This window comes from Malaya genurostris, chromosome 2 (genome assembly GCF_030247185.1).
Source record: "Malaya genurostris strain Urasoe2022 chromosome 2, Malgen_1.1, whole genome shotgun sequence".
Classification (NCBI taxonomy): Eukaryota; Metazoa; Arthropoda; class Insecta; order Diptera; family Culicidae; genus Malaya; species Malaya genurostris.
The window spans coordinates 287,860,231-287,869,233 of NC_080571.1; the positions used below are offsets into that span (position 1 = coordinate 287,860,231).

Sequence of the window (9,003 nt, forward strand, 5' to 3'; positions counted from 1 at the left end):
GGGTTTGAACCCCTAAAACCCCCCCCCTGTATACGCGCCTGTCACTAATATAATTAAACTAATGTCACGGATACCAAAAACATACTTTTTGATAATAATTTGAAGAAGAAAAACAATTTATTTTTTGTAACAATATAAGATAACTTGGCAACTTTGCGAAACCAAATGAGATGAAAACAAAGCGCAATCAAGTGAACTAAGTGGAAAACTTTCATCTCATATTTTTAAAGACTTTTAATTGTTTGTCGGGTAGTTTTTGAAGTTTTAAATCGTTAATTAAACAAGTGGTAAGTGAACATTACTAACTATGAAGTCATTCAGCATTCAATGGTAGTGTAATTGTGCGAAATAGTGATCATGTTTTGAGACGAATCGATTAGTAGATAATCAGAAACATGACGAACTGTAAATCTTGAGACGAAAATGTGTCCTAAATTGAAATGTGAGTTTATTTTAAAAGAAAAAAAACGATAAACGAAGAACTTAAAACCATTTCTTTCAATAGGAAAGTGTGACAATAGCTTTTATAAGCATTTTAAAACATTTCACAGTTTGGTTCAGATAGGTTGTAAAATATTATTCATGTTCAAAGTTATGAGGTGAAGGGATGAGATGGAAATAGGGAGCCGTTACCCTAAATAAAAACGATTGTTTATTTTTATCGATCAATACTAAAATTTACTTACAAGTTGATATCCATATTTCGTGAGCAGATGAGCATTTCCTCATTCTTTAGTACTTTTGAGCTGTTTTTAAAGAATTTTAGATCTTCCTTCCTGACGCCAAACGACAGTTCCCACTGCGCTATAATTGTAGACCAGGGCGAGTGATTCAGCTTGAGCCAATCGAGAGCGTTAATTGCTTCAAGCGGTGGTTCAATTTTGTTACTTTTGGTTTTCACGCTACTCAAATACTCGTTCTCCTCTCTCTCTCTCTCTCGTTTGCGTTTAGACTGTTTAATGTAGTTTATTATACTGTATAGCTTACCACCAGGATTACCTTTATCTTTCGAGATGAAGTATGTCACCTATTACAATTAAATTGTGAGTTGGCTAAAATGTGGTATTATCACAATGTAACATTAAATACCTTTCATTCGCTTGGAGCATAAATTTTCAATTGCTCAGCGGTAGTTTTCGTCCTACACTCAGGCAAAAAATATATGGAATTTCATAATGATTTCGTAAGATTTTTAGCCACAAGAATATCGTAAGCGAATCATAAGACCGCCTTATGAAATCCCGAAAATAGGAATTCCAATAAAACGCCTTATGAAATTCAAACGAAATTTTTAGGAACATTGTGCGAAATTTATATGACAAACATAACTTCTCTCATTAATTGTGAAGTTCATAAGTTGTTCGTATGAAAACTATAATAGTGATAGATGAGATGTATATTGAAGAGGTATATTTTTCATATTTATCTTATGAAATTATGATTTTGATGATTTTTGATGCATCATAAGATTTGCCTTATGATTTTCACTACTCAATTTGCTTGAGTATACTTTCAATATGCTGTTTGGCGACTGTGTCCGTAACAAATTTCTTACTGGCTTCCGACAATTCCAATGCACTCTCAACTGTTTGAAGGATCTTGGATCCAGTTACAGTTTTCTGCAGAAGATGTTTTAGTAACTTTGCAGTTAAATAATAATTGTAAGTCTGCTGGAAATGAACAAAAATGGTAATTATAAACAATACTTAATTCAAACTTTTTCTTACTATTTCAGAAGCAGATTCTTCGTAGTGATGGCTTTCATGCCTGTTCACGTTACTGTTTTTATCTTGATATATCTTTTTCAATGAATCTGGTTTATCTTGCGGCCAAATTTCCTGATCATTTGTAAATAAAACATTTGTCTCTTGATCGATGTGGACATTTGCTTCCTCCTCGTCCTCTTGTTTTTTTTCTTCTTCTGGACGCTCACTTGTCTTGTGATCGGAAATTATGACTCCTTTAAAGTCAGAGTAAACTTCAAGTTTCACTTCACTTTTTGATCGTTCGTTAGATTGTAGATTTTCATTTTCACTTACAATAATTGCTCCATCCAGGTTCTATAATAAACACGCAAGAAAATTAGGCTTAGTACGAAACAAAATACAATGGTTTTCATTACGGCTCCGCCAGATTGAAATCCATTCCCAAATCAAATTATTATTCCAATTTATTTGGGCAGAAGAAATAGCGTCAAAAATTTCCGTTTTAGTCCAACTAATCAGGGCGGTTATATCCACTCCGCACTCTGAACATAAAAAGATCAATTAAGTACACAGCGCATTAAATAGACTTGTTAAAATTACCTCTGAATACTTGCAACGCACTAGCCGGAATCGGAAGATCCTGAAGTAAATCATCAGCGGAAGCCATGTTTGCACTATATTTGATCGAGTACCATACGCGCCAACTATGATTTTTTTCACACAAGATGCTTTGAATTTCATTGCGCTGACGTATGAAATGTAAACGTGTATCGTATACAGATCATAAAGCTGTTAAATGAAATCTATTTCATTGTAATGAATCCCATACGACAGCAATGAAATTGTCAAAAATTGAAAATTGACACAATCATAAGATTTGACTTATGATATTCTTAAGCGCAGTATCCTCAGTGCATAAATACTTTCTTCTTAATGTGCAGTCATTCACTTCACGTTTTCACCGATGCTGTTTAATTCTTAGTCGGAAACATTCATACATCGAACCGTGCCCGTCGATTGATTAGAATGGATAGGATCAGCACGGATCGAATTCCCACTGACATCGCAGCCATACGATCGCGAACGACGCACCGAACAAACATAGCTGATGCGTACGATGTCGGAGTGCTACAGCACCGGATCACGATCGCCAGTGTCGTGTCTCCGGTTATCCGATGTCTCGAGCCGACGAGATGCCATGCAATGATGGGAAGAGCGAAGTCATAACTCGATTACACGCTCCAGCGATCATGCTTTCGTCAACGAGCGTAGCAGGCTGAGATGCGCGGAGGAGGAAACCAGAAACTCGTGAGATCACTCCCGTCTGCCTGCCATACGATCGATCCGATCGGATCGCAGCGCAGTGGGATCGAGAGATCGGATGATCGAGCAAAGCAGGATCCGAAATGTACGGGAATCATTCTCGGAACGAAAGTGATCTCGAAAATACTGCCAGGCTGGTAGGACACCGAAGATGGATTCCGAAATGCGGCACGACCGAAGTAGAAGAAAGTAGAACAATGATGCGTGCGAGTAGGCTGCGGGTGCGCACACAGCATCTCTCCGATCGAACGGAACGACCCGCATTTTTTTTTGTTAGTTTTCGTTGTTTCGTGGGATGAGAAAAAGTAATAATCATCGCGCATAACAAAGGGGCGCGATGCGCATCAATTTCACGGTTCGGTGAATATGTCAGATGAAAGTGAACAGAACTGCATGTTTGGCTGGAGGCTCGATGCGGCCTCGACTGGCGCCGACAGGCTGGTGATTGGCGTGGGAAAATGGATCTATTATTGTTTGCCATGTCAGCGAAGAGATGATCTTCACCCCATCCCCACCAGGAGAACCGTCTTCACAGCTGTTCGCTGGAGACCCGATTTGGCATTGTAGGGTTGAGGTTATTACCAAAGTCGAATCGACATCGACGCAAAAGTTTGAGCTTGTGTCAAATAAAGAAAGATCTGTGGAGAAACGTTTCCTCTGAAAAAAAAAAAGCAATCTTCATAAGAGTAAATGATAAGAATAATTTAAATACCAAATTATCTTAATTATTTAAAATTTGGATGTTTCAGCTGCCATGTGTACAAGTGAAAATTGTCTTTCACTCTTTGGCAATCCAAATGACACTGTTCCGGTTTAAGCAATGTTCAGTTGGTATTTGAGACAACAAGCTCTTCTGAAGATATTTCATTTCAAAAACTTCTTAGCTCAAAGTTTGAAAAGTTATTACTGATAAAGTCTTAACAACAAAAAAATACAATGCCAAGTCCCAACTAACATTTCTGCTCATGATTTATAAAAACAAATTTGAGGGTTTGCTTGTTTTTACATATCGTCTTCGACTCATCAGTTTCATTCGCTATATAAAAATCTTGCGAAACTAACTTTAATAATAATGTTGTACATGATTATTTTAAATATTTGACATGATGTAAAAAACCTGTTTTAATTCACCTAGTGGTGTGATGATGCCTTTCTCATATCAATAACCGAAATCGGTTTGTTTGACCATCTACTAATAAAAACTATCAATCGCAGAAGATTTGAGGTCGATTTAGAAAATTTGTTAACCGTTTTTCGCCATTTCCAGTGATGATATGAAATTTTTAACACACTTTACCATATATTTCCGGATCCGGAAGTCGGATCCGGATGAAATTCAGGAATTACGTATGGGACCTTTCATTTGTGAAAATCGTCGCGCCATCTATGAGAAAAGTTAGAACACATATTTTCATTTTTTTTTCACACTTTTTACCGCATAATTCCGGAACCGGAAGTCGGATCCAAATAATATTAAGGAATTTGGTATGGGATCACAACACCTGTAAAGTTAATAATTTTTCTCTGTGTGCTACTATTTAGTACCAATTAGTTCCATCCGGTATTCGCAGGTCCCAAAACAGGAGTAATTTGAGTATACAGTTAGAAAAAATCGTCCCAGAAAGTATGGACGCAACCAAAAACCGCTGCCATTTTGCAAAGGTTCAGAATCTGTCAATTTTTATTGCCATGTTGTTTACACTGTTCTCTAACCACTTGTGCAGTTGTTTATTCGTTTTCATTAGTTTGTTTCGAAATGCGTGGACTTTCAAACAAATGGTGCACAGAACGCGGACTGTCACTGAGAAATATAGCAAAAATGGAAGGAGTGAGTGAAAAAGCCGTGCGAAATGCAATCAGGAAGTTCGGTGAGGATAACACCTTTGAGGATTAACCGAAAACGGGTCGAAAAAAAGGTCCTGCTAACCCTCAGTTGGATAAACGTATACTGAAGGCGTTCGTGCAAAAGAAGGAGGTTTCAGTTCGGGGTGTGGCCAAAAAAGTGGGCACTTCGAAGTCAAATGTTCTTCGTGCTAAAGAACGTTTGAATCTTCGAACCTATAAGAAGCGGAAACAACCAAAACGTAGTCCGAAACAAGAAACATCGATCAGGCCGAGGGTTTGAAAATTGTATAATACGATTCTTGCTGGAAATTTGAACTGCATAATCATGGACGACGAAACCTACGTGAAACTCGATTACAAATCCTTGCCGGGACCACTATATTATACGGTGCAAGAAGTCGAAAAATTTGGTAAGAAAGCTATGGTCTGGCAAGCAATTTGTAGCTGCGGTAAGATTTCGAAACCCTTCATCACCACTGCTTCAATGAACACCGAAATATACATCGAGGAATGTTTACAAAAAACGACTTCTACCCATGATTCGAAGCCACAAGGATCCTGTTGTCTTCTGGCCAGATCTTGCTTCTTGCCACCACTCGAAATCAACGGTAGAATGGTATACTACCAAAAATGTTACTTTCGTCCCAAAAGACATGAATCCACCAAATTGTCCACAACTTCTACCAATTGAGGAATTTTGGGCATTAACGAAGGCACATCTCAGGAAACATGTCTCGGCAGCCGAAACCATTCAACAGTTCAAAAAAGATTGGAAAAAAGTGTCAAAACTTGTCCCCAAGAAGTCTGTACGGAATTTAATGAGGAACGTTCGCAAGAAGGTGCGCCAGCTAGTCTACAATGGTTAGGTAGCAAATGTTGAGAATAATATTCTGTTGTTGTAGTCTAATATTATTAGTATATCGAATGAAATTTGAATATCTAACACTTGTGAATTATTTACAGCGAAATCAAGGTGCGTCCATACTTTCTGGGACAGTCTTTAAATTTACGTCTCAATATGTAAATGCACATAACAAGAGTGTTACAAGTCAATTAAATTTACATTTCAAAGCAAGTGAAAATAAATCATTTGAATAACTTCATAGCTAATATAGTCCAAGTTGACAGCGAACATACATAATTGTATATGTTAAAAGATGTAATACTCGTGAATTTTCGTCAAATGTAAGTTTCATTTCATTCTAAGAGTGTAGATTAGGTTTATGGTTAAGGAAAACTGGTCTAGAATGAGTGTGATTTGTTTCACTTCGTTCTAATTATGTGTAAAAGCCCTTGGTTTTAAATGAATAACATTTTACTATATCTCACGAATTTTTGATTTCAATTATAGATATTTATGTCCGCGCTCCGCAAGTGTATTTCAAAAATTTATAGTTGTAGACTTCTTAAACTTAAATATTCCGGCTGTTCTTTCCAAGTTTCAAATCGTTATATAATTTGTATTTTCGAAAAGTTGGGTTTGACCAGTAAGATATTGAAATTAATGTCATAGTAATCCCGAATTTGAATTTAGAAATCCTAGATGGCCACAAACGATTTGTTCAATTTAAATGAATTTATGAATCAATTTTAACATTGCATTTTTAATGTCATCGTAATCGGTCTTGTCCCCTTACACAACCCAGTAATTTTTTGTTCTCTTGTGTTCCGTCTTATACCTTTGGATTTCAGCAAGTTAAGCATTGAGAGTTTGCAAAATTCACACACTCAATCAGGTAGTACATACGATTGTAAACATTCGGAAGGGTGGAAATAGTTTTATTCGTATTCACGTTGTCCTGTTATGTTTCTGATATTATCCATCCGCTTGTTTTAAAGAAATTTTCCTTGAAATAAAATCAAACTGATGTTGTTCTGGTAGACGGCTTTGTTGTTTGACGCTTAAGTTTCAATTTTTATCTCATGACTCTGCATAATCCTACTAGGAATCTGAGTCGCAATGCCACTAACATGAAATTTTCATGTTTTACCGAATTTTCCGCTACGAGCAACAAAATGAATCATGATGCAAATGCTGATTCATTTATATTTTTCTGATTTTCTGCAGAAGAAAATTAACATTATTGTTCATAATGGCGCAACAGTAATCAAGAGAAAAAAGAAAACAAATAAATACTGCCTTATGGAAATTACAGTGAAATTCGCGATATATCAAACGTCAAGATAGCAAAATCACCCGTTAAATAGCAGTGCCGCGAGAACAAGCAAAATCGACGCAAAACGCTTGTTCCACTCACCACAGTCATACCGGAATCGTAATCACCGACCGCAAAATCCTTGAACTAATTTCATGACTCATCTGGTCTGATCCACTGACACAGTTTCGTTCGCCCCACACCACAATGCCACAAAGTTCCTGTTCAAGGCCGCTGACCCATATTTGCAGCCGGCTCGAGGCCAACTTCAAGGTGAATTTACTGCCACTCAGGGTCAGGCAGGGCGCGAAATTCGATCCAACGAAGTATGATCGCGTCCGTCCAACGTCAGCTCTGCATTTTCTTTGTTTCTTGCCGCGCGTTGGTCATGACGGTAGGGGCCTAGCCTACTGCGCGGCAACTTTCAATTCGCACGTGAAACATAGAGTCAGCGAGCGAGCGAGCGAGAGAGTGAGATTGGTTCACTTTAGCGCCTAGCCCAGAGGACAATCGGCGGCAGCTCGCGAGGATGCAAAACACTAGTTGACCCATTTTGGCCGGTCCAACGGGATCGGTCTTAAGGGTCCCTGTACTCACTGCTACTACACAAGTGGTCCCGAATGACATTTGTTAGTAAAAGAAAAGAAACAGTTAACCGGAGCGCATGAAGCGGCGGCAGACAGGCAGCTAAATGCGGCCGATTTGGCACTTTTTTTTTCTCCACTTTGTTGGAGCTCCGCTCGCGTGCTTTGCGTTGCAGCAATTTGGTAGATACAACACACTAGAATAGAACGGTCGGAAATGTTATTTTTTTTAATTTTGCTTCACGAATTACTGAATATTTTTGCTAGTTGAGTTATCAGGTTTTCCGAAACAAAAATAGATTAAACAAAGCAAGTTTTATAGAATTCGAAACTAATAAAAAAAACTCATATTTCACAGCCATATTTGAGTTCTATTTGGCAGCCAATTTAAAGTTACGAATTCACTACAAATTGAATGAGCATTTTCCGCTGTGATCAGCTCGTTGGCATCGGACCAATAATGTTGCTTGCGTCCACTTCATTCACAGTCTAAATCTAACTTATTATATCTATTCATGCAGTTGCTGAAATCCATCATACATAAATGCCGGAAAGCAGCGCGCAATGCCGCGTTCGTAAACGATGTCATGAATGTTGGGAAGATGCGTGACTTAATTCTGTGTGTTTTTTTTGTTTTACCGTGACTTGTGCTAATCGAAGTAATAAGGAGATTTTTGGTTCTGTTGACATTCGGACGTCATGACCTGCAAATTGAAAAAAAAACTTAAAAACTATTTTGAAGATTTTACGTACTTTACCATTTTTTCATCAATATAAAAAATAGGTATAGAATTCGTTCAACCTTTAGAAAAATTTTCCGAGGCCCGGAGGGCCGAGTGTCATATGCTAATCGATTCAGCTCGACGAACTGAACAAATGTCCGTGTGTGTGTGTCTGAATGTATGTTGTCAACAAAGAGATTGAGATCTCAGAGATGACTGGGCCGACTTTGATCAAACCAGTCGCAAATGAAAGGTCTCTCCGTCAGTCTGAACGCTATTGAATGGTTTTAAAATCGGATGTTTACATTTTGAGTTATAAGAAGTTCTATGTCAAAGGTATCAGTTTTTTGACAATATCTGTCACAATTGACCTTGAAAACAGAACATGTTTTTAAACTTAGATTCCGCACGGTAATAGCTATCCAACAAGCCATAGATTGTTGTAGTCCGGCTATTTACAACGGAGATATTGATATTTTTGTGTAAGCGACTTTTCGCCTTATTCCAGTAGTAGGAGTTTTACGCGCTTGATGGTAAAGCGATGTTTTGGAGCAAAGTGAAACACGATTTTCAGTACTGTTTTACGCAATTTTTTCTTAGCACTTTAAAGACTATGCACAGCACCCTTTTTCATGATGTTTCGATTTCAACACGTTCGAATATGACA

At 37.7% G+C, this 9,003-nt stretch overlaps 1 long non-coding RNA gene across 1 annotated transcript; it reads right to left on the minus strand.

The window, feature by feature from the left end:
* Nucleotides 1-1,755: 1,755 nt before the first annotated feature.
* Nucleotides 1,756-2,651, minus strand: LOC131427170 (uncharacterized). Its single transcript, XR_009229246.1, has 3 exons — nucleotides 2,307-2,651; nucleotides 2,123-2,248; nucleotides 1,756-2,060 (listed from the first exon to the last, which is right to left on the minus strand). It is a non-coding gene; the product is annotated as an uncharacterized LOC131427170 (long non-coding RNA).
* Between the last annotated feature and the right edge of the window lie 6,352 nt (nucleotides 2,652-9,003).